Source organism: Lissotriton vulgaris, chromosome 5, assembly GCF_964263255.1.
Source record: "Lissotriton vulgaris chromosome 5, aLisVul1.2, whole genome shotgun sequence".
Classification (NCBI taxonomy): Eukaryota; Metazoa; Chordata; class Amphibia; order Caudata; family Salamandridae; genus Lissotriton; species Lissotriton vulgaris.
Window position 1 is genome coordinate 1,834,730,055 of NC_141693.1, and position 27,060 is coordinate 1,834,757,114.

Consider the following 27,060-nt stretch of genomic DNA (forward strand, 5'->3'; position numbering starts at 1 on the left):
AGATGATTTATTTAGTTTTAGTTGCAGGTAAGTACTTCCATAGCTAGGTCCTTAGGATAGCCATGAGGATAGCCCCACCAGGAGTGACCTCACAGGAACTCGAACATTTGATGCATAACCAACACTCCAACATTCTACACTTCACATTGGCTGAACTAAGATGCATAGAAAAGTACATATGACAACACATCCTCCCCCTTTATCAAACACATTAAAATATAGGAATGCAAGATGGAATACAGCCTTTAGATGAGGGCGCATGCATAGGGAAAATACACACGGTGTAACACACCTTTCCCCTTTATCAAACACAAAAATATAGCAGATGCAACTTTGTCACATAGCTTTTACTTTAAAATCACAAGTTACTGAACAAAAAACTGAGTCAGTCCTACATCACCATACAAAATTTAAAAAAAACAATGCTGCTGCTATTACCACCGCAAACCACACCAACTGGCCAGACAAACATGACAGGTGGCATAACACAGCACGGCACATCAACCAACAGTAGCAAACACTCACACAATTTGAAAAACACCTCTCTAAGTCAAATACTGAATCAAAGAACACTCGTTCTCACACAGAAGTAATGGGTAAGTTTCGGCCCACTCATTCATCCCCAAGTATGGGCTACTCGTGTAAAACGTAGAAACGGGTGACTTCCACCTCAAACCGCCATCCCTTATGGTGGCTTATACCTCAAACCATCATCCCTCACTTAAGGGCATGTAGTGTAAAACGTTGAAACAGGTGACTGCCACCCCAAACTGTTATCCCTCTTGTAAAATGTAGAAATTGGTGACTTCCATCCCAAACCATCATCCCTCATGTAAGGGCATCCAGTGTAAAGTGTATCATTGGATGAATTCCACAGCACGCAGGCATCCTTCATGTAATGGCATATAGTATACAATGTAGAAATGTAGCAATGCAACATGACAGTAAAATAAGTGGCGACTCCTGCATAAAGGAAACTTGCACATCAAAAGGAATTCATCATGCACTGGAAATGAATATATTAAAACAGAACCTCAATAGCGACATCAACACAAAAAAACTTGCATACTGGAAGGAAAATACACACACTGTAAATAAAACATCATGGCAGAAACACAGTAAAGATACCGACGCACAGGCAACACCACCCATTAGTGTAATATTGCAAGTAAAAAATCCATTAGAATATTTAAGTAATTTAATTAACAGCATGGTCAACAGGAATTTCCAGTGCAACTGACCACCAAGCTGACACAACCCATGAGTTCCAGAATGGAATACGAACACAGATTATAACATGCACAGCTATGGGATACATCAGAACAAGTAAAATGATGGTTGTATACATGGGCATGTGAGGATGTAACATACCTCCCTTATATAATGAAGAGAGAGGCAAGGCTGGGGAGTTAGGAGAGGGACGCAAAGAGAGATGCAGGAGAGAGCGAGAGAGAGAGACACTTAAATCTGACAACCTTCTGGAAAGTTGTCTAATGCAACATGAATCTTTGACTCTAGAAGCAACAATATCTTCAGAACAAATGTTTGCTTCAGAACGTGAACTGGTGGCCATATCTTGGTCAAACCTTTGACCAGAATCTCCCATCCTTACCAAAGAATATTCTGTAGATCGATCATCAACACTAAAGGTACAGGAACCATTAGAACATCTAGCAACACGTTTAATGTTCCACAACTTGCCATCCAGAGTGATAACACTGTGCAAAGTAATCTTTTTGGCCTTACTAAATCTTCCTGAATACTTCCTAATGAGGCCAGGTTTCCTGACTTTCACCCAGTCCCCTACCTTAAAATCATGAGATTTAGTTTTCCACTTGTTGTCATACCACAACTTTGGTAGACTGTTTAGTTTTCGCTCTTTCCGCAGCACCATTCACCATCTTCTCAAACACAATTCCTTTTTTACACTTCTTCTTGAACCACTAGGGATATAGCTTGGACGCAGGATCCCTTCCCTTTAAAAGGCGGAAATGACTAACCTCAGTAACAGTACATAAGGTGATGCAATATAACCCCAACCTTTCTCTTAGAAATCTTTTCCAATCACCTCCTAACTTGATAACATTAGACACATAACCCTTCAACACCCCGTTGAAAGTGCTCAACCTGACCGTTTTCATATGGTTCATATAATAAAGTGGTTACATGTCTGATGTCATGCGATTTAAGAAACTCCTCCATCTCTGTTGAAGTGAGCTGCACCCCATTATCTGTAACAAGAACTGACGGACAACCCTCTCTGTCAAATACTTCCGTAAATAATTCCAGAACCATGTTAGTTGTAGAGTGCGGCACGAACTTCACCTCCGGCCACTTTGAATGATAATCCACAAGGACCAAAGCATACAGTGAATCATAAGGCAAACACATGAATGGACCAGAAATGCTAAAAGCCAATTTTTTCCATGTCTCATCAGGCCACTCAGAATATTTTAAAGGAGGAACGTTAAGTTTCAACATCTTCTCACTAGACATGCACATATCACACTCACTGACTATACGATCAACCATGCTATCCATTCCTGACCACCAAAAGTAATTCCTCACCAGGAGTTTCATGGCAGACAAGCCTGGATGAGACTTATGTGCCAACTTCAAGATCAGATCATGCACTCCGGTGGGTGGCACACACTTACCACTTTTGTACATAAGTTCTCCTTCCAACTCTAGCTCATCTGCAACCTTAACATGGGCATGAATTTGTCTTAGATTGGATTGAATTGGATGACTTGTAACCAGTGTTCCCTCTAACGTGCGCGCGAGCGCGCGCGCGCACCTTGCTGACCCCGAGCGCCCAGAGTCCCGAGGAAAGCGCGCACACATCCTGTCAGTGCTTTCGCGCCGCCGCGTTTAAAACGCGAGCGGCGCGAAAACGGCAATTCCGTGTTTGGGGGAAAGTTGAAGAAGCTCCGCACTAATGGGCTGGGGCTGCGGGCTGTTTGCGGCCCTTTGTGAAAACATTTGTTAATTGCAGCGCCGTCATGCGCTGCAATTAACAAACATTTTCACAATGGCTCACAATCAGCCCCCAACCGCGCTCCCTTAAGAGAAGACATTTAGCAATTCCAAAAGCACGAAAAGTCATGCTTTTGGACTTGCTAAATGTCTTCTCTTAAGGGAGCGCGGTCGGGGGCTGATTGTGAGCCATTGTGAAAACGTTTGTTAATATCAGCGCATGACGGCGCTGCAATTAACAAATGTTTTCACAAAGGGCCACAAACAGCCCGCAGCCACAGCCCATTATAAAACAAATTTGAACATACATCAGCTATGATTAGATCGTAATCACCATATTCAGCGCTTTGCCACTCCTCTTTAAAATGCAATTGATTTCATTCTACACCTTCACAAACAAAACAGGTAAGTCTGTTTGAAATAGATCAATTCTGTCCATCAAAAGGTAAACCATGTTTTACATGCATGTCTTATGACTCTTCGACGTTTATAACACTTTTACTACACTGCTGCTTTATTCTTGCAGCTTAAGAGCCATCATTAGTTGTACAAATAGTGACTTGGAAGTGACAACAGGCCAAACCGTGTACTGGCTGGATGCCTCCTTAATTAAGTATAAGTACTGGCTTAGGATGCACCCATCCCTCATCCCAACTGTCCCATGAGAGGTCGCGTGTCTTTATCGCTTGCTCTCTTTAAACATCCGTGGAGGTACACACACAACATGTGCTGTCATATCTATGAGTACTTCACTATCTGAAGATAGAAAGTTAACCTGTTATCATAATGAGGGCCATACAGGGTGTGTTTAAAACATTTCACATAGGCCACTAACTCTTTAAACACTGTATATTTTCTGGTCGTTCCCTTCTGATCTAGTTTATTCTGATACTCGAAGCTCTTTAAATATGACAATGTAACGAGTGGTCACTGCCTCATTTGTTATTCACAGTGCTTAACCCATATGTTCGGGGCCTCCTTGAACACAGTTAAAAATATAAAATGGATGATATTACCATTTTAGACCAAATAATACCCTATATGTTACCAAGTGACTCACTGTCTCACGCTCTGATAGCTGTAGATTTATTCCATATCTACCAGGTAGTTGTACAATGGCATTGTCTTTCGAAGACGTTAAATGGCCTAAGCTATAGGGATGCGCTGCAGTCTCCCTTTTGAATTTGCGGAGAGCGGTGGTTGTGAGAGAGTCATGATAATATCTGTATAATAGGTTTTTATTTCACCTGCAGTGGTGTGAAAATATCGGTTTTATTCCTTATGGCTATGGCCTCAAATTGTAAAGCGCTCTGATATCCTTCGGGATCAAGTTCGCGCTATATAAAACTTTATAAATAAATAAATAAATAAATTCAGCAAAAGAAAAGACTGGATTAGGCGGTGTCTCCCACATCTATTTTGCCGCCATTTTCAATCATGTCACCAGCCCCTCCTCGCTAGTGGTACAGGTCTCTGTTGTGGCTGGCTCGGGCAGATGCATGTGCCCTCTGCTCAGCTGACAGTTCGAGCGGGACAGAGGCCATAGCTGCTAAGGTTTAAGATTGCTATGGGGGACATTTTTATAATTTCTATGTAATCTTGAGTGATATTTCAACAAATGAGTGACACTTTCAAGCAAAATCAAGCATACACGAGCTGGGGGAGGGGGGAAAGTGGGTGGGGGGTGGGGTCTGGGGGAGCAGGCTGTAGTGTAGCCCTTTGAGTATAATGGATGTTGTGCGCCAGGAGCTGTGGGTCCCGTGACACATCCCCCCCTCCCGCCCCCAGCAGGGAGGCACAGAGATGCCTTCCCATGAGCGGGAAAGAAGGAAGAAGACACAGAGATACTGACCCCCCCCCTACATTCCATGAGAGAGTCACAGAAAAGGTGGGTGGATGAATGATGGGTGGATGGATGGAGGAAAGGGTGGGTGGGTGGGTGGATGGATGGATGTATGGATGAAAGTGTGATGGAGGAAGGATGGATGTATGGATGGGAGGATAAAAGGGTGGATGGATGTATGGATGGATAAAAGGTTGCATGGATGAATGATGGATGGATGTGTGAAAAGGTGGGTGGATGAATGATGGGTGGATGGATGGAAGGGTGGATGGGTAAAGGATAGATGTATGGATGGATGAAAGGGTGGATGGATGAAGGAAGGATGGATGTATGGATGGAAGGATGAAAGGGTAGATGGATGAAGGATAGATGTATGATGTAAGGATGAAAGGGTGGATGAATGGATAAATGGGTGGGTGGATGGATGGAAGGATGAAAGGGTGGACGGATGAAGGATGGATGGATGGATGGATGAAAGGGTGGATGGATGTATGGATGGATAAAAGGTTGCATGGATGAATGATGGATGGATGTGTGAAAAGGTGGGTGGATGAATGTTGGGTGGATGGATCCATGGTAGAGGTGGCCATTGGGGGCGCCAACAAACATTGTCACACAGGGCTCCACCAGTGTTAAAGACGGCCTGGCTTGTGCCTAGTTGAAGTTGGCTGACCAAAGTCCAATTGAACAGCATGTAAAGCACACGTCGTTCTTTTGGACTTGCTACATTTCTTTTACATATCACGCAAGATAGAAATCTCTCTGCTTAGCCTAGTGTGCCACCTGGCTGGTATTTTGTTGCTTCTTTCCGTCTGTGCATCCAGATATACAATACAATAAGTAATATTACATCTACAGCAGTAAAATCTTATAATGGTACTATCATAGGAGCCTTGTGCTTTTCTAAACCCGAAGTGTACTTGCCTGTATAACCAATTCATGTAATTGTGTGTGTCTAAATTGCAAACCTGCCATAAGACACTTAACGTGCCGATTTATGTGTGAAAATGCAGTCTTTTCACTTGTTTAAGCATGAGTCTGGAGTGATATTTGGCGCTGCACCCACACGCACGGTCTGGTTCCTGGCGCACATAACCATGGCTGCAGCGCACAGAGACCCCACACTGCCGCACACAGAGGAAAAAAATTAGAGGGAACATTGCTTGTAACCAACTTCAAATAAACATCTAAAGATCCTCAGCACGTCTGGACTAAGTCACTACAAACTTCAGCACTAAGCTCCTTTCTTGGCGATCCCTCAGGATGTAATGTTTGATAGTCTTCCATAACAAATCTTCCTTCTCACACAATCTCCACAAGTCTTCTGAAATATCTTCAAACTCACCGGAAACAACATCTTGGATAGTGGTAACAACTTCGGACTCATCCAAACTCTCACATTCATTTTGTTGACAAGGATTACACAACATGAAATTGGCCATCACAGTGTTCTTGCCAGGAACAAGCTCAGTCTTAAAACAATTCTCCTGTAACCTGGAAGTGAGCCTTGCAATGCGTGCAGTAGAGTTCCATCCTCCGCATGGAGGTAAGATATTAACAAGGGGTTTGTGGTCTGTTATTAGAATGAACTTACTCCCCCACACATAATTTTGATAGTGTTCAATCACGCAGACACAAACTAACAATTCTTTTTTGATAACTGCATACCTGTGCTCTGTTTTGTTCAAAATACGGAAAGCGAAACCTACATTCCACTCCTCTTTTCCACATTTCTGCGACAACACCTCACCCATGAATTACAAACTTGCATCCACTGTAATCACACACTTTGTTCATGCAGAACAGTTTCCAGGTGGGAGCCTTGACAATATCCTCTTTGAGGGACACAAAAGCTTTCTGCTGCTCCTCTTTCCACTCAAATGGTGCTTTGCCTCAACACCTTCCTTAATGGTTACATTTTTGTTGCAAAGTTGCTAAAAAACCTACTGTAGTACTCGCACATACCTGCAGATGACAACAGTTGCTCCTTGTTGGTGGGAGCGGATGTCTTGACAATTCCATCTACATTGTTTTTTTTGGAACCACACCATTACCTGTTAAGTTGTGCCCTAAATACTCTACAGTATCTTAGAACATTTTAAATGTATCTGCCTTAGGAATCAAATCATTTATTTGTTAACCTGTCACATACTTCCATCAAATGTTTCAGGTGCTCCTCCTCATTAGGTGAAAAGAGTAATATGTCATCTTGGAAACATTTTCAAACATGTCTACATCTCTGAAAATATTGAACATGACCCTTTGGAATTCTGAGGCAGCCGAAGCTAACCCAAACGGCATCCTAGTGTACTGATACAAACCCTGTGGGGTAATAAACGCTCTTAACATCTTAGACTCCTCATACAACGGAATCTGGTGATATGATAACAATAATAATAATAATATTAATAAAAGCATCTTATCTAGCGCCTGGTTACACTAGAAAATAGTGTGTCCCCGCGCTGTATGAACAAAGGACTGGGCAGTTACCGGGAGAAGAGAGGGTTAGACAAATGGGAAGCAAAGAAGGGGGCTCATAGCTTCGGGAACAGATAGGTTTTTAGTTTTTGACGGAAAATCTTCTCTGATGGCTCCATCCTGAGTTCAATGGGTAGTGAGTTCCATTTTTACTGGCCAGGTATTTGAAAGACCGACCGCCCATACGCGCCCGGTAGATTCTGGGCACTTGAAAAAGCATACAGTCTTGAGATCTTAAATGGCGTTTGGGTTGATACTTGGTCAGTAATTTTTGGAGATATATTGGTCCTTTTTCTTGGGCAGTCCAGTGAGTCAGGCACATTGTTTTAAATACAATGCGCTCTCGTATGGGCAGCCAGTGGAGGGTGGCTAAGGCACGTTTCCCTGAGGACTTTCTAGATAGGTTAAGTGCCAATCTAGCAGCTGCGTTCTGCACGCATTGCAGACGCTGAAGACCTTTTTGCTCAGACCCATATACAGTGAGTTACTGTAATCAAGATGGGCGGTTACCAGGGCATGGATCAGAGTTTTCCTACTAGTTGCAGGGAGGTAGTCCAGGGTCTTACGTAGAGTCTTAAGGATCCCGTAGCATTTGCCGGCAATCCCTCTGGTGTGGTGTTCGAAGGACAGAGTTGAGTCTAATCTGCCCCCTACGTTTTTCACCTGCTCTGAGGGCTCTGGAATGGCGCCGAGTTCTAATGGCCACCATGCAGACGACTAGATGGATGGAGTCTTCCCCAACACGAGAAGCTCCGTTTTACCCGCGTTAAGGCACAGACAGTTGGTATTCATCCATCTAGCTAGATCAACGAGACATGCCGAGAAACTAGCCGAGGCTTCCTCGGGCGGCCAAGAGAGTGTCACTACCAGCTGAGTGTCATCCGCGTATGACACTCTCTCGACCCCATACGCCTCGACTATCACAGCCAGGGGTGCCATATTAAGATTGAATAGTGTAGGGCTCAAGATTGAGCCCTTCTGCACCCCGTGCCTGAGTGATCGTACTTCCGATTTGAAAGGAGGGCAATGGACTTGGAGTTGCCTATTTGCCAGGAACGAGCGCATCCATTTGTGAGCCAGGCCCTCAATTCCAACCTCGCTAAGACGCAAGAGTAGTAGGGAATGTGAGACGGTGTCAAATGCCGCGCTCTGATCTAATAAGAGGAGCGCAGCTGTCATCCCCTCATCTACTCTACCTCGTAATAGCTCTGTGGAAAAGAGAAGAGCTGATTCGGTAGAATGATACGCTCTAAACCCTGACTGCGTGGGTTGGAGATGATGACCCTCTCCTAAGTGTTTTATCAGCTGGGCATTGACTATCTTTTCCACCACCTTAGCGCAGAAGGGTAGGAGCGATATAGGACAATAGTTGTCCAGTTGAGTTACACTGAGATTGGCCTTTTTCTTGACAGGGATAACCTGCGCTGTTTTCCAGTCTTGTGGTACGTGGCTCGTCTGAAAAGATAATTTAGCCATATGGCTTATATGATTTACAAGATGTTCAGCCTGGTTTCTGAAGATCTTGGGGCGAGCTACGTCTTTAGGCGAGCCTGATTGAATACTATGAATGATTCTCAGCAACTCAGTGTTATCTGGCACTGTAAAATGGTTTAGGTGACAAGTATATGTCGGTTCAACACTAGTGGCATGGCCAGTAATTGGACCATCCATGACCTTTGGAAAGGTTTTGTAGATATTCTCAACTTTTTGTACGAAGAAATCCGCAATCGCTTCGCAAGTTGCTGTAGAGTGTATATCTGGGGCTATAGTCCTATCAGATGAAGTGTGTTCCTTGAAGATAACAAAGAGTTCCTTAGTAGAATTATCAGCTGATTCAATTCTTTTGTTTAGAAAGTTTCATTTGGCTATTCTAATCCTTCTATGATAGTTTTTTATACTATTTTTATAGTCGAGTTTGGCTGTTTCATCATATTTACTGCGCCAGATGCGCTCTAGCTTTTTGCACTTTGATTTGATAGCTTTTAAGTCAGCGTCAAACCATTTTGCCGATTTAGAGCATCTTACAGGCACCTTGGTTGTCCATGGTGCAGCTGCGTCCAACGCTCTTGTTAGCCAATTCTCATAATCCGTCCAGGCTTCCTCTACACTTTCTTTCAATGGGGGGCTACCTGCCTTCAGGGCGAGTTCTAAATCAGCTTGTTTAAGTTTCCCCCATTGTCTGCGCTTAGATACCATCTGCTTGGTTCGTTGGGGTTGTTTAGGCCCTCCTGGGATTGTAAATTTGATCAAAAAGTGGTCCGACCATAGTACCTGGATAGGAGGTTGGACCACCACTCCCTCCCAGTTTGTAAAGATCGGATCAAGGAGGTGACCCGCCTTATGGGTAGATTTTAGGGATTGTAATTTAAGATTAAACATTTCTAAGGATGCAAGTAATCCTCGGGCATCTTTATTATTTTCATCTTCAAGATGGAGGTTTAGGTCCCCTAGGATAAGAAGTTTATGATAACGCAGAGCTGATTGAGCAATTACCTCTGTCAAACTGTCTATAAAATGTGTGGACCCTCCAGGCGGGCGGTAGATTAGGTAGCCATTGAAGGTTGTATTAGGCCTGTATTTATCGCAAAGAAAGCAGCTTCACTATCCTTAATAGTAACAGCTTCCAGGGTGCATGTCAGTTCGAGTTTATGAATAATAGCAATACCCCCTCCCCTTTGTTTGTCTCTGTCCAATTTTAGTATGCCATATTCTTGGGGTAGAGCCTCTAGAATATCTGGGGTGGACTCCTCATCTAGCCACGTCTCAGTCATAAAAAGAACTTCAGGTTGTTGTTCTGTTAAAAGGTTATATATTTCGAATTTGTGTTTCCTAAGCGAACAAGAGTTGATCTGAAACATAGTCAGAGACTTCATCTTATGTTCAAATTCATTTCTGTTATTGGGATTTTGAGAGCAGATCCTACAGCTCAGGGGCATCATTTCAGCTTTCAGTGAATGCCTGCATGCTTTCCTGGTAGGTGGACAGAGGCTTTCTAGCTGCTCTTTAGAGTATGTGATCACTCTTGGGGAGTCTGAAGGAATTCGAGCAGGGGTTTGTGCCCCTGGCCCCGTCCGGGCACATAAGGGCTTGCCTCTGGCGCACCGGCGCGCCCGCTGCGTGGACGGGAAGGGTTGTTCATTTTATAGTGTCTAGGCCCAAATCGCCCAAACACTAGAGCGCTGTCCTCCCCCTCCCCCAAGATAGCGACCGAAGTCTGCGCCTGGAGGGATTGAGGCCGATGATCAACAGGAGCCCGAAATCTGCTCCCTGAGGTCACAGGAGACTCTGGAGGTAAGATGCGGCAAGGGGGGCGATTAAAACAGCACAAATACAATTTTGTGAATTCTGGAGATAATCAGCGCTAATAAAATAAACAGTGATAAATTTTAAAATGAGAGCCCTAAACTCCCGGCTACCGCCTCAGGAGTCCTAGTTGACCTTAAGTTGAGGGTGGAGAAAACTTTGGCCCCTTCCAACATTGACACCACTTCATTTATGTTCGGAAGGGGTTGACAATCTACCACAATGCCAGCATTCAATGCCCAGAGATCCACACACCAGTGGCATCTGGTGCATAGGGGCGAAAGGGGCGATGCCCCACTAGCTTCAGGACGAGGATCGGGGAGACAGGAGAGACACCACACGCAATGCAGCAGCCTCAAATGAAGTGTTCACTGCCCCGTGACGAACACAAATCAAATTCTGTTTTCTTTTTTCTAGGAAGGGACGAGGTCAGAGACCTATTGCGCATGTGCTGGCCGGGGTGAGGACTATTGCTCGCCCATGAAGCACATGCGAGAAGAGTGATGTCATCCTGAAAGGAGTGGCCAGAGAAAGCGAAAAATGGCTGGTTTCAAATGGGGGCGCCTATGCTGTGGCCCAGGCGACTTCAGCAGCGCACCACTGAAATGAATGGCAAGGGGCCGGGACGGCCCCCCTCAAGACAGAGCAGTGGGTGGCAACAACTGGAGGGCTCCTTTGCCTTCGCGCTACTACCAGACCTCCTGATTGGACAATGAGAGCTGAGGGAGAGGACTGATCGGCACACAGCAGGTAGTCTGCACTCCATGTGCTGCTGGCTGTGCTTTGTTAGGGACAGACACCGGCACCGGCCGCAGTCACAGCACAGCACTGCAGAAGCCTACCGACAGGCTGGGGTGCAACAACAGGCAAGTGCAACTCCATTTTGGTGACCAACATGCTCAGCTGGAGCCCATCTACTTTGTGTTTGCCAGTCTGACCCCGATGCTGTCCATGCGTGCATCTGTCCTGCCCACATCAATGCTTTGGTCGCAATAATGCAGCGAAACCGCCATACAATGGGCATAAAACTCTCCACAAGATCACAGGAGCCACAGCGCCGTCAAATGCAGGCCTGATTGACTTGCGCTCCGCTACTGCCGCCGGCCAAATGGGCCGGGCTGGTGCTCACTGTTTTGCACTTGCTCCCCAACACCACCGCAAACACTGACCACAAAAGATAAATGCATGCAGTATACCACTGCAAATTCATAGTCACATCATCAGAACCTTCCCAAGCGCCCCCTCCCCCAACCCCCCACCAGGCACTCAACCAAAACAACGGGTGAAACTCACTCAGCTGAGTCGATGGTTTTTATGATGCCTTCGCTAACCAACTCATTGAGCATATTTTTTAATCCTTCTCTGACATTGATCGGTACCCCTTTAAGTTTCTGCTTAACAGGTATGGTGTTTTTAAATATGAACTTATGTGAGTAATCTTTCAATCTACCTAATTCCTCTGTAAAAACCTCTTTAAACGTATCCTTGATTTTTTTTTAAACAAATTTTATTGGGTTTTGTTCCACACATCATACAAAATCAAGTACATTTCCCATTTTTCCCAAAGCTTACAATATAAACTCCCCCAGCTACGTTTCCGGTAGTGGGCTATGATATGATCTAGTCAATGTATATAATACCCCATTAAAGGCTAAGCCCCAACGTGCTCTGTCCTATTCTACTAACAACCTCCCCTATATTCCCTCTCTCCTCCCTGGATCCCCATCATCGATGTCTGCATTTGAATCTAGTCATACTAAGCTGTGTGCACAGGAATGATCAGGTGCTATTCTGTGTGATGTGCCTGTCATGTCTCTGAGGATAATCTCCCATCATGTTGCTAATCCTCTCCTTCTTCTTGTGTCTCATAGTCACGCAGTGCTTGCACTAATGCGTCCCACGCCTGAGCTGTTTCTAACACCTTTTCATTACATTGCCTACGCGCAGTTTGGAATCTCAATTCGCTGCCGGTGCTGGCCCATTTGAGAAACTCGTTTTTCCATCTAGTGCTATTGGGCCCCACTGTCGCCTTCCAATGTTTTGTGATTTCCCGTTTTGCCAGTATAAGCCCCATGTCTATAAATTTACTTGTGATCTTGTTCCTGGTGGTATGGGGGGACCAATGTAGAACCCCCACGGCTATATCCAATTCCAAGCCCTGTTCTGTTATCGCATTCAGAGTGTCTCCCACCTCCTTCCAGTAAAGCTCTAATCTTGGGCATGTCCATAGCATATGATCCAATTCTACCCCGACCTTTGTACACCTGGGACATGCTGCATCATCTACTGCAAAATATTTCTTGATCTTTCCTGGTGTCAGATATGCTCGGTGGAGGATATAGAAATGCACTAGCTGGAATCTTGCGTTAGGTGTGCTCTTCCAGGCCCTCCGTATTATCTGCGCCCACACCGTCTCGGGGATGTCTTTCCCTATATCTGTTTCCCATTTTCCCTTCAGCGCCTCTAGAGGCGGTAGCCCTTCATTGAGCATTCTGGAGTAGAGGCACATGACTGCCTTGAAAGTTCCCGCTGCCGTCATTGTATATTGACAAACCGTTGTTGTTCTTAGCTCTATCAACCCCTCCCTCCAATGTGTTTGTATCGCTCGTGTCAATGCTGCATGCAGCAGGAAACCCCCCCTGGCAAGTCGAACCTGTCCAGGAGTGTTGGGTACGGCAATAGTGCTCCGTCTTCGTATAAGTCCCCCAGCATCTGGACTCCCGCTTTCTCCCAGTCATGTAGCTGCGACCAGTCGCCACCATGTGGCAACGCCTTTAGCATCCCTATTGGGATCTCGGGGGCATACGGGTGTAGTACGCCTGCCCTACGTTGTGAACGGTTCCAACACATTTTTTTCCTCCTGTATTAGATCCCTGAGATCCAGTTTCTGTTGCAGCGCTATGAAAGAAAGGACATGGCGAGGTATACCTCGGGACCCTTTTATGCTCCGGTCCTCTAAATTCTCGTGCAATTTCCTGTGTGTAGATCTGCAGTTGAGCTGCCAAGTAGTACAGCTCAGAATCGGGGACCGCCAGTCCACCCTTCGTTTTAGGTCTTATTAACGTTGTTTGTGCTACCCTTCGCCGTCCCGTCCCCCAAAGGAAGGACACTATCATGGACTTTAGAAGTTTAAAGGTAGTGGCAGGTATCCATACTGGCACTGCCCTAAAGTAATATAGGAGCCTTTGAAGTGCCACCATTTTTAGTAGTGCTATCCGGCCCGCCAGTGACAGTGGGAGAGTAGCCCAAAAGGCCATACTACCCTTCAAAGCCCTTATCCCACGGCCAATATTACCTTCCAACAAGTCAGCCGTCGTGTGGTAAATGTACACGCCTAAGTATTTCATGCAATTGGGCTCCCATCGCACCACTCAGTCCGTTGTGGGTCGGGTCTCCCCCTGTCGCACCGGGAACAAGCATGTCTTGGACCAGTTCACTTTCAAACCGGATATTTCACCGAAACTCGTTAGCAATTTTTCGGCTCCCATCAGTGCCTCATCAGCATCTTCGAGAAAGAGCAGGAGGTCATCTGCATATAGCGATATATATTGTCGCCCAACCCTGCTTTGCAGTCCCCCATAATGGTATCCCGTCCGAATTGACAACGCAAGGGGTTACACCGCTAGAGCAAACAGCAACGGAGACAGCGAGCATCCCTGCCTAGTACCTCTTTCCACCGAGTACTGAGACAATATTAGCGTGCCCGTTCTCACTCTGGCTACCGCTGAAGGATAGAGCACTGCCATCTATCTCACGTAATCCTCTCCCACTCCGAAGCGTCTCAGTACCTTGTAAAGATATTCCCATTCAAGGCTGTCGAACGCTTTCTCTATGTCTACCGACAATACCATTGGATGTCTAGCCTCCAAGTGGTCTCCCTCTAGCAATCGCATCAATCGGCGTATATTCACAGTCGTATTTCACGTTGGTATAAAACCAGCTTGGTCCTCATGAACTAGTGTAGACATGTGTTGTAATAGACGAGATGCTAGGATGCTGCTTAGTATTTTGTAATCAGTGGTTAGCATCGATTGTGGTAACCGCCCCAATTGTTTCGCTTCCTTATAAACCTCTAATAGTCTAGGTGCTAGAAGGTCAGTGTACGTTCCATAAAATTCTATGGGTAGCCCATCCAGACCCGGGGTTTTGTTATGTGCCAGATGTTTTATGGCGCTCCGTATTTCTCCTATCTCTATATCCTTGCCTAGTTCCTTCGCCTGTTTGTGATCTAATTCTGGGAAACAAAGCCCTTCCAGGAAGACATCCATGGCTGGGGTACTGGTCACTAGTTTACTTTTGTATACATTTTCATAATAACTCGTAAAGCAATGAAAAAAATGAAAAAGCAATGTAAAATCTCATTCTGGGTGTAAACCTCTTCTCCTTCCGCTGTGCGCATGGTCACTATGGGGGAGCCTCTTTTCGTGGGATTAGCACCCAAGCCAACAGGGTCCCTGCTTTGTCGCCCTCTGCGTGGGACCTCACTGTATATGTTTTATAATCAAAGCTGCGCAAGCGCTCTGTTTACGCTGCAACACCTTCTTTCGCCTCACTAACCCTACATTGTAGCTCTGGGTGACCAGGTCTTAAGAGTTCCACTTCGCGGAGTTTCTTGTCAGCCCTATCCAGGTCATCTAGAAGTACCTTCCGCACCCCCACATGTTTCCCTATGCAAAACTTTCTTATGACTACCTTGAAGGCATCCCATTCCGTTGTCCTTGCTGCAGTTGTGCCAGCATTTTCTTCAAAGTACTGTGCAATTCCCTCCTTCAGCGCATCATGAGAAAGAGGGTCCTCCAGCGTCTCTGGGCGCAGCCTCCAAGTGGGGACACAGGAGGCACCAGGGAGCCACTGCATAGCAATCAATAGGGGATTATGATCCGACACTGTTCTTGATAGGTATTCAGTTCTCACAATCACTGGCATTAGGACCGGGGAGCACAGCACTGCATCTAATCTCACATGGAGCTCATGCATATGTGAGAAATAGGAGTAATCTCGATCTTGAGGATGTTGTGTTCGCCAAGCGTCTACCAGGCCCCATCTCGTTTGCCATTCCAATCTGCCTTTGGCCGTGCGGTGTGTCGGAGAATCTGCCGGGGGGGGGGGGGTGACCTATCAAGGGAGATGTCCAGCACAGAATTAAAGTCCCCGCCCATAAGTAATGGTTCTACGAGGAAGTGTGCTAGGGACCCGGATAATTTCGCCAGAAAGGTCAACTGACATATACACTGCAGAAGGCAATGTCCTTACCTCGTAATTTTCCCTCTATTGCTACAAACCTTCCTTCTGGGTCTATGACCTGTTTGGATACCTGAAATGGGACCCCGGCTCTAATCCAGATTAGTGCGACCCTAGCAAACGCAGAATATGCCGTGTTATATACTTGACCCCTCCATTGCCGCTGTAATGCTAACCCCTCAGCCTTCGTTAAATGTGTTTCCTGAAGTAATGCAACCTGCACTCCTCTACGTACCAGGTAGGCGTGAATCTTGTGGCGTCGCGTCATGGTATGAAGCCCCCTCACATTCCAGGTTATACATCTCAAATTAGCTGACCCACCCATTGTCTCACAGTGTCCTGTGCATTCCACACCGACCACTCCCTAGACCCCCTGGGCGGCAACACGTCAGCATCGATGATGGACCCTCCCTCCAATGCCCCAAAACATCCCCAAACTCCCTTTCTCCCCAGAACAGGACCTAGTAACCTCCATATAGCTCCCATCCAAACACTCTTGAATACTAACATTTGACTAATCCCACAGTAGTCACTGTGGGTGTGCCTTAAGGGCACTGAGGGAGGGCTGGCCGCTAACGGGCAGTCGTCCAATCCCTAAGCCGGGACACCCCCTGGGGTAGCCGTGCGCTCTAAAAGTACGGCTTTAACATAACATAACAAGCTCCCTGCTGACCGATCAAGCCCATATAATATACATCTCAATGACCTCCCATCTCCCATCCACAATCAGCAGCTCCCTCCCAAAGTTCGAAGCAAGCAGTCCGCCATGGCCTGTACAACGAACCCGTACATCTCACCGGATGCTTCTATCCTTCGTCCAGCATTTCCTCTGCTGTCGCTGGGGTAACCACAGGCAAGGGCACACTGTCCGTTTCTGAGCGCTCAGTGTCTGAATGGTCATTATCCTTTTCGGACTCCACCTCATCTTGCGATGGGGAGTCCTGTGCTCCTGATAGTGCGGATACCATCTCCAGGACCCCTCGTCGATCTGCCGTTGTCTCCGGCAGTGAAGGCCTCCTCGGTCCCTTCTGTCTATTGGGGATCCGTCGCGATTTCCGCGGTGGCAATCCTTCTGAGCCCATTCTAGGTCTTTGTTCATGGTCATCTTTACTAGATTTGCATAATTCCAGCCAAGCACAGACATCGTCTGGAGTATTGAAGAACCTTGTTTTATCGTCTACAATTACTCGTAGCCTAGCTGGAATGAGAAGGGAGTATCGTAGGATCTCAGCCCTTAGTTCTCTCTTAACAGCCAGGACAGAGGTCCGCCGGCGCTGCGTTTCATACGTGTATTCAGGGAAGATATTAATGTTGCTGTTTTCCACCTGATAGGGACCGTTCATTCGTGCCTTCTGGAGCAGCAGATCTCTGTCCCGGTAATGTAACATTCGGGCTACCACCGGGCGCGGGGGACGACCCAGTTGTGGCGGCTTGGCTGGAACTCTATGTGCCCGCTTCAGTGTGTAGTAAGTGGATAGGCCCTCCGGCGCTACCACCGTCTGGAGCCAGTCTTCGAGATAACGTACCATGTCCTGCCCTTCCACTTTCTCCGAAAGTCCCACTATCCGGATGTTGTTCTGGCGATTGCGTCCTTCAGCATCCTCCGCTCTTTTCTCCAGCGCGTCCATGCGGTCTGATACATTGGTCATAGAGGCTTTGAGATCTTTGTGTGCCGGTTCAAGGGTATGGATCTTGTCCTCTATTCTTTTAACCTTATCGGCCACTTTGCCATGATCGGCCCTCAGCAGACCCAGTCCTGGGTCCACTTGTGCGATAACTTGCTGCAGCACCATGCGGGAGTCTGTTATTGTGGTCGGATTTTGTCCAATTGAAGCTGCAATTGGGGGTCTCGCAATTGTCCGGGGTCAGATTGCTCCCCCTTATCAGGTGCTTCAGTGCCCGACGTGGGCTGGGCGCCACCCTTGTTCCCCTTGGGCTTCCCCATAGTGGGGGTTTGCTGATTGTCTCACCGTTAGTGGAAAGGACGATATAACTCAGGACTGAGGAACTCCGCACAATCTAGCGTCCTCAAGTCTTCACCTTATTGGTTATCCAAGGTGCAATTCAATCATATCGGACACAGGGACCATTCAGGGGCTCAGGAGGGGAGGAGGAAGGGAGCGCTCGTGTGTGTTCAGGAGCATCAACAATGCTGGTAGTCTCCTCTTGTCTCCTCTCTCCTTTTGTTGCATCCACTGTCTAGTCCCTCTCCGCTCTCTTATGCAGGAGTGATCTCTTTAGTGCACTCGCCAGCCTTCACCCCAGCGTATTATTCCTTGCCACCAGGGCCCTCCGAGGCAGTTCTCACCCACCTTCTTTTAGGGGCCGGCCCACCTCAGGAGCACCTTCATGGGTCCTCACAGACCCCCCCCGGATATCCTCGTTGCGGAGTGGCGCCGCTCTGGTATGCTTCTGCTCCCCAGTGTTCCTTCCACTGTCCCCGATTCCGCTCTTCTGGCTACAATCTGCTCCTTCCGAACAGTGCCTCCCCGTCCCCACTGACGCAGCTCCAGGGGGATCCAGCGAAGTCGCCGCCTAACGCCCGGTCCTCAGCGTTCTAGGCTCCGTCGCGGTCACTGCCAGCACACGTCTACAACACGGTATCCTGGGTCTTCCAGCCCCGGGCCCCTTTGGCGCAACGGAGCTCCACCGGGTCCGCCCCCTCAGCAGGTCAATAATGTTTAGTAGGGGTCTGGGGGGGTCCAGGGAGGCCCCGCACGGCGCCCCACAGTGTCCCCACCGGGAACAGTGCGCCCCAGTTGCGGCCGCACCGGAGAGCAGTCTCAGACTTTCCGCGGGGGAATCCCGAGGTTCTTCTCGCTCCTAGGGTCGGCCGGCAATCTAGGGGGGGGGTCCGCAGCCCTCACCGCTGATGCACACAGCAGGGCCCAGCGTCTTCAAGACCCGATTTGGGAGACCCCGCCGTCAGCGTAGCATGTTCCAATTATCCGCGGGAGCACCACCGGCGCCTCAGATGAATCCTGGGGGGAAGGGTCTGACCGCCCAACCCCCACAGCAACAGTCGGTGAGGTAGCGGCGTGGCCCTCTCAGAAACGGGCCAATTAATTCCACCTTCCGGATCTCATACGTGGCTCCTCCGAGCATCAGCGGCCTCGCATATGATGTCCTTCAGCTCCGGCGCCGGAGGCAGGAAGCCCAAGTTCCCACAGGCTTTCCCGCGACCGCGGTTGCTCGGGGATTCAACACTTCCCCGTGGCCGCCATTTTGTCTGCTCCCCGGAGGCACCCCGGTCAGCGCACCAGCGAACCTCGCCGGGTCCCCAGGGTCAATTGAGCGGCGCTCCGTGGTTCTGATGTAGGGGAGCCCGTCCCCCGGCTTTCAAGGGGAAATGTGGGTCTTCAGTGATAGTATGACAGGATTAATAGGAGTTCGAACACGGAGCCCAGCGCTCAGGCGACCTCCTCCATCGGCGCCAAACCACGCCCCCCTTTAAACGTATCCTTGATGAAAACTTCTTTGTCTTCACACCCTGTGACTGCTACATTTTTTAGATAAACACCTTCATCTAACAAAACAGGATCTTTTGAACGGGGTTGAGAATGATACCCAATTTCCATTGGTCTTTCCAACCAAAGACATTCACGCCCTTAACAGCAATATACAATTTAACTAGTGCAACCCTGCTTTTAAAACATAGGGAAATCTTGAAATACCCCTCCATATCGATCTTAAGGCCATCAAAAATCTCTGCTACAATGTCAGGCCGTAAAATGTCCTTAAAATGATATGCTTTACTAAGTTTTTCCTTATAATATAGTTTTGAAATAATGGTCCATGGCAATCCTGAATCTACCATGAGCTCTAACTCTACCCCTGCGACTTCCACTGTACACAAGGGCGCTTTCTTGATAGACTTTTCCTCTGTGTCATTTAAGTTAGAAACTTCCTCTGCAATGGTTACCACAAAACCTTTGTTATTCTCTGCACCAGGACAACATTCACACTTATACGCACTGTCACATCTTTCTGAAGTGCACAATACTTTGCCACATGTTTGTGGTGCACCTCTCCTTTGATCCTTGCACACACTAGCAAAGTGTCCCATTCTCCCGCATTTTCGACACTCATTATTTAATGCTGGACATCCCCCATAATACGCAATATGTGTTCTAGTACCACACCTATAACAAGCTCCAGCTCGTTACTCATCCGAGATGTATTCTATCCTGAATTGGAAGCTTTGTTGCGCTGATCCTTTAAAGGTTTGACTGCACATACTTCTTCGCTTTTCTCTGTTTTATTGTTCACATTCCTTATGGTGTGCATCCACTTTTCAGACTGTTCCAAAGCCTTGGCTGTAGAAATAGCTTCCAAAGGTTTTGGATCCCCCATTACCCATGATTATTCCTGTTTATTCTTTTTTGCTTTGACCATGAACAATAATCTGATCATCTCATCACACATATTTCCAAAATTGCACTGCATGCTAAGAGATCTTAGCGCAGTTAAAAAGTCATCAAAAGATTCATTTTCATTTTGTTTCCTGGTATACAATTTGAACCTATTGAGTGCGTTGTTTGTGGTAGGCTTGAATCTCTGTTCCATTCTTAGCAAAGCTTCTTTATAAACATTGGCATCAACATCACCCTCTACAGCGGCTGTAACTTGAGGTAAATCTCTAAAAATAACTTGTCCTTCAGATCCCAAGCAATATTAAAAAATACTTTTTTTCCTCTCTGCACCCATGCGTTCTCTATCAGTAGCTCTCATATAATTGAGAAACTCTTCCTTCCACCTTGTCCAAGGAACTGGAGGTTCACCTTTACTTTGTAAACATTTTGCAGGTGGATCAAACTGCATCTTAAACAGTATCACACCATCTTAAATATGTGGTATTACAAATGAAATTATGTGAGCCAGCAAGGGACAGATCTCTCAACTTTGCACCACGATGACCATTTCCCACAGAATTTACACTCCTATACCAAATACCAGTCGTAGCCGTGAAATACTCCTTCAGTTTTAACCAAAAAGGAAACTCTGTGTTGTTTCCGAGGGTGCGCAATTAGGTTTGCTATGGAGCTCCAAATACACAAAAATGCAACCAAAATGGCCGCCGCGTTGCGTATGACATCACCATGGTGTGTGTGTCACATCGCATTGATGCTCTTTGAACAGAGGCAGCACTGGAATCCTCCGTCAGCGCTGCGTGTTCCAAGTTCCCTGCATGCTTGTGCCCATGAAATTTGAGTATTTGCTTTAAAAAGAAATATGCACTCGCTCCGCGCTTATCGTTATTTTATGCGCCGATTCCCCGCAGTGGTCAAAACGTATAAATTGTCCAGTTTCGGCCCGATGCTCACCGCAAGTCCAGGCCTCGACCGCAACAAAGTGGATGCAGCTCCCAACACAGTTCCTTGCGTCAAAAAGCACTGCACCCCTCACGTATCCATCTTGTGGGTTCAGGAACACCGCTCCTGTGCTGCACACGGGTGTTGACAGGCGTATCCCACACTCCTCACCAATTATTGCAAGTGAAAAATCCAGTGGAAGATTTTAATAATTTATTCAGCAGCACAGCAACATATGCCAGACTGGTCAGCAGGAAGTTCCAGTGCAACTGACCCCCAAGCTGACCCAACCCCTGAGTTCCAGAATGGAATAAGAACACAGATCATAACATGCACAGCTATGTGATGCATCAAAACAAGTAGAGTGATGGTTGCATGTTAGAAAAGTGTATAAAAGATAACTTTCAAGCCATATTCCTTTCACGCTTTCAAACAACGCACCAGAAAGAAATCACACACACATAAGAATTCTGCACTTAAGTAAACATGGCACAATAAGCATACTATTAAGGAAAACAATAATATGAGAATATGGCAGCAAATATGAACAGGATGTGACATCCTGGACATCATGGCACAAAGTGAGCATACTGTTGGGAAGCAATATGGACTTTAGAACAGCAACATACAAATAAAAAGTAAAATAGCATACATGGAATACAGCAACCTGTTCTAAAACTGCATGCAACATCACACATTGAAAAAGCTGCAGAACCTGACCCTTTACCGAATAAGGAAAAGTTCCAAACACATAACACTAAGAGCCTATTCTAGGGCTCTCATGTAGCATCATCCACATAATGTTCCTGTCGGGTAGAAAACAGTGAGAAGTGGCTACTACACCCTAGACCTTGAGGCTCATAAAATATTGTCACTTGCCTAATATAGACAAGCCCGAGCCACATAACACTGAGAGCCTATTTTAGGGCTCATCTGTCGCACCATCTGCATAATGTGTGCCCCTAAGTTACGACAACGAAATCTCGGTGAGACGTGGCAGCATCGTAAAATATTTTTCCACTGCGCAGTGCCGGGCGAGGTTGAGAAATGCCAGGAAAGAAAGATGGCGGCACGTAGGGAAGATCAGTGCTGGTTGGCTCCAGGCGCTTGCGTGCACTAAATGTCGTTGCACAGCATTAGTTCTGGACGGCAAAGGAGAGGTGCAACTGCCAGTTCCCACATCACTTTGACACAATCTCATGACAACGTTAAGGGGATGCCTGCACTCTCTAGGCAAACTCACTAGATAGAAAACTGCAGGCTTGTGCATAAAAGTATAAGCAAGACCCAGTTTGGCATCAATAACAGCTGCTAAACAATGCGTCAGTCAAAATTCTATTTCCCAAACACGTCCAACATCCTAGAATCTGGTTACAAAAGCGTCCAAGCAATGGCGGTCCAGGACACAAATGATTTATGGGACACAAATGATTTATGACACATGATGTATGACCCCTGATATGCAAATAAGTGATGATAGACGAATGATTTATGACCGACAGAATGATTTATGACCAATGATTTATGACAGGCGACGTTAATCATGTATGAAGTCCAATTTATCATGACACCAATTGATTTATGACATGCGGATGATGGATGATGCGTAATTTATGATATGCCATAATAATGCTTTATGACCTTGGCCAAAAAGTGATGCCCAGGGGACAAAATGAGTTGGTATATAATGGTAATAAACTGCAGCCAACAACGACCACAACAAACTACAACTCGTGTTGGCTGTGATTTGGGTAACATGTCTGTTTCCGGAGTGGGCCCTGTGCGGGGGCTATTGCAGAGGCCGCCCCCGAAGGGGGCTCGAGGGCCGGCGCCATAATGGACGCCAGAGCCTGGGAAGGATCCAGTTCCAGCCGCCAGGAAGGGCCCTGAACCAGAGAGGGGCACTTCAGCGCGGCAACAACTTGCGCCAGGATGGCGCCTGTGCAACTGACCAATAAGGGGGGCCAAAGGATGTTGACCTTCCCCCAAAGGGTAGAATCACCCGGTCTTGGCGGGAAAATGGTGGCGGAGTATAAGACGCCGCTCTTCATACTGCAGCCCATCACTACATCGTGGAGCTGGGGAGCGGCGCAGAAGAATTTTCGAGTCCCACCCACCCACACCTAGGTACCAGCAGTGTCGCAGTGCTGGCGGATAAGAGAGGTACAGCAGATGGTTATGGAGGCACACCGGCAGGGCGGTGTGTAGAAGGAGGGCCACTCCCACTGGGATGCCAAACGGCAGGGTGAGTAGGCCTGACAAAAGGGGGTAGCAGACAGAGACAGCGCTCGCAGACCAGACCCAGCCGGACGGCAGGGCACAAAAAGAGACTAGCAAGGTAGCGAGTTGGGGCCTAACTCTGGGGAGAGGCTACCCCCCGCCCCCCACACGCAAAGGGGCGTTGAAACCAACAGAACCAGATGGACCACAAAAGCGTCCAAGCTATGGCGGTCCAGGACACAAATGATTTATGGGACACAAATGATTTATGACACATGATGTATGACCCCTGTTATGCAAATAAGTGATGATAGAGGAATGATTTATGACCGACAGTAAATGATTTATTTATTTATATTTTTTATTCCCCAGACCTTTATTATGTTTTCACAGACAAACACAGCATATGGCCTACAACCTCAGGGGCTGGCCGCGACATTCGTAATCATTCCTTACTACCTACAGTTTAGTACACAGCCTCCTAGCCGACAACCAGAGGTCCGGCGGCGAGGTATTATCCAGCATACACAGTAGTAATCAATGCTACCTAAGAATAAGTCAGGTCTAGGATTTTAATTTTTAACTAGCGTGCATTCTAGATTCCAGCTAGAAAATGTTCACATTGGATGGCACCGTGACAATAGGTTCGCCTCCGTTATTTCTGCATATATCCCTCAGTGACAGCACAAAAATCGATTACATTTCAATTGCAGCACCTATAACCAATCTAAGAGGCTTACGTTAGGATAGTCAGGAATTACGCCAGACGATACCAGGGAGCACTGAGTCCCGAATTCCTACAGCCTGCGCAGCGCTCTAAAGAAATCAAATCTCACCCTATAATAAGTCCGGATAAGAAAATGCATCACACAGAATACTCAAACCTCGTTGGACAATTGATGATACTTCAGTCCCAATGCACAAATGCTCCCAGATAACAACTTTACTCGACAGGATAATAAAAGCATTGCCACCCGTAGACCCAGACATAGTCAGGAGAAGTGATAATGTCCTAAATAAAACAAAATAAAAGAACAAACAACATATATGAACAAAAACACCCATCCCCCCACCCTGCACCTCTGCCTGTAACCTACGCTACCCCCAAACTGCAGTGTGCCTGTCGCCCTAACTAATCTAAGAAAACCCCCCCCCCAAAGAAAGAAAATGGAGGAGGACACCAGGTCAGGCCCCCGGCCCGTCCCACCCCCGCCACATAAGTTCCTTGTGTCCACACAAATTACCGAGTTTTAATATGAAAATCGTCCGATTAGTGGAATCATTATTCGCCAACTTGCCTTCCGTACCCCAGTAACATAAGTGAAAATCCCGCACAGGCACCAGACGGAACAATCATGCAATTCTCAACCCAGACCCGCCCGATCTAATGTATGAATGCAACCTGTTTCATTTCCTGCAGCTGTAAGCAAGTCAAAGTACCGAACTGGGTCGAGGAAGTCATTCTGGAGTCCGGCAGCATACAACAAAGCACTGTGAAGCCCATCACCACCCACATATCCAAGAGCCATCAGGAAACCCAGTTGTTGTCGCACGGTCGATAGCACAGGGTCCGGGAGAAATAAGAGAGACGTGTCCTGGCGCCACCGCAGCTCCTCGTCAGAGGTCGGAGGGGGGACAACACTGATTAATATTCCTGAAAACAATGCCTCCATCCGACCCTCTGGTTCTGCCATGGACACCGGGCGCCGCTCGTTATTGTTGTGTGCCTGGCTATCTTGGGCAAACAAGCCGCTTCTTACATACTCCCGCACCGTGAACTCCAGGGGATATTCGGAAGCCATCTGCCAGTCCGCATCATGTCCCACAGCCGCCGAAGACCCATCTACAGTAGTGAGGTCTGCCTTGCATAAACCTATCCCCGACACAACCACATCAAAGCCGCACTCCAGGGCTTTTATCTTCCGGCACAAGAAGGAGTGTAGTTCCACAATAGCCACCATGATATCGCCCAACTTTATTTCCGTTTTCTCTCCCCCATTAGTGGCCCCCTTCGCGTCCGTCGGAGCTCCATCATAAGAGACAGATCTGTCCGGAGCATCAAATCGGACCATGGTGTTGTCTTCGGCGGATCGAGTCATGATCGTACGTAGCCGGGCCCCCTTCAAACGCCATCGCATGCATTACCGCTCGTATTGGAAAAACGCCCCGTAGCTGCTATCGGCCAGCCAGTGAATAATCCCGCAAAAGTTGGGACACAGCCGGCCGGTGTCGGGTTTTCTCCTCTCATTCAGGATATTTGCAATCGGCATGTGGGGTATCCACTCTGCGGGGCAGCCGACGGGGGGCTCCTCCCCAGTAAATGATTTATGACCAACAGAATGATTTATGACCAACAGAATGATTTATGACCAATGATTTATGACAGGCGACGTTAATCATGTATGATGTCCAATTTATCATGACACCAATTGATTTATGACATGCGGATGATGTATGATGCGTAATTTATGATATGCCATAAAAATGCTTTATGACCCAGGCCAAAAAGTGATGCCCAGGGGACAAAATGAGTTGGTATATAATGGTAATAAACTGCGGCCAACAACGACCACAACAAACTACAACTCGTGTTGGCTGTGATTTGGGTAACATGTCTATTTTCAAGTGTGGGCCCTGTGTGGGGGTTAAACAATGCGTCAGTCAAAATTCCATTTCCCAAACACGTCCAACATCCTAGAATCTGGTTAAACTACAGTGAAAGATAACCAGATTTCACTTCAGGCCACCTAACACAGATACTGTTGGTGCGTGCCACCTTTACAACCTTGCAGGTCAAACATCAGGTTACCAATTAAATCCAGGTATATTTTCCACATGTAGCTGACAGTTAACAACGCTCTGCCTGTAGGCTGTTTGATGAGACAGGACACTGGTGATGTGCTGACATAACTCGCCAGCACTGTGAAGATACTTTTTCTTGTCAGCCTCGCCAGGTTCTGTTAATAAAACGCTGCCGGTTCCTTCATCCAAGCACTGACCGATCCTTCAAAACACAACATAGATGGTCATGCTCAGTGCACTGCAGGTTATCTCCATTACATGAAAACAAAACCATGTAAATAACAGAAGCACGCCCTGGATGGGGCCATTTGATGTAGAGGACACTGGTGGGGCAGAAGGTCATTCTGTTACTGTCTGAAATCATATTTCTTAGCACTGTTAGGTTCATCAGTAGTTCAATCTTCAGTTTCCTTTAGCTATCTGCAATAGATACACCAGTAGCCGAATTGTAATTAAAGATGATTTATTTAGTTTTAGTTGCAGATATAACAGTACATAATCTGCTAAAAGCAAAATCCAACAGCTCTACTTGTGCCACACACAATGATGGTATACCCCCTTGAGTAACTTATTTGGAAAAGACGAGAACGCTTAATGTAATTTTGCATGCAATCTTTTACTGTTACCTTGGGTAAAAGGGAACATTACTGAGTTTATAGGAGCTGTGCTAAGCTGTACTATTTCCTTGCCAGAATACCAGTGCTGTACTACATACCCCTTTACCCTATGACAGAGGTGGAATAATATTAGGTGTGCTCCAGAATGTTCTAGTTACGTTTCTTTTTCAAAGAGCCACATAAAAAAGTTAACACACTAATATTTTTTCTACCATAAGCTAGACCTCATAGAACATTTACTTAAAATAGCTGTTAATAGCTTCTAAGG

At 46.8% G+C, this 27,060-nt stretch overlaps 1 protein-coding gene across 1 annotated transcript in view; it reads left to right on the plus strand.

Annotated features, from left to right (window-relative positions):
* The window catches only part of SCRN2 (secernin 2), a 203,371-nt gene that overhangs the window by 98,764 nt on the left and 77,547 nt on the right, over positions 1-27,060 (plus strand). The gene's annotated exons all lie outside the window — the stretch shown is intronic.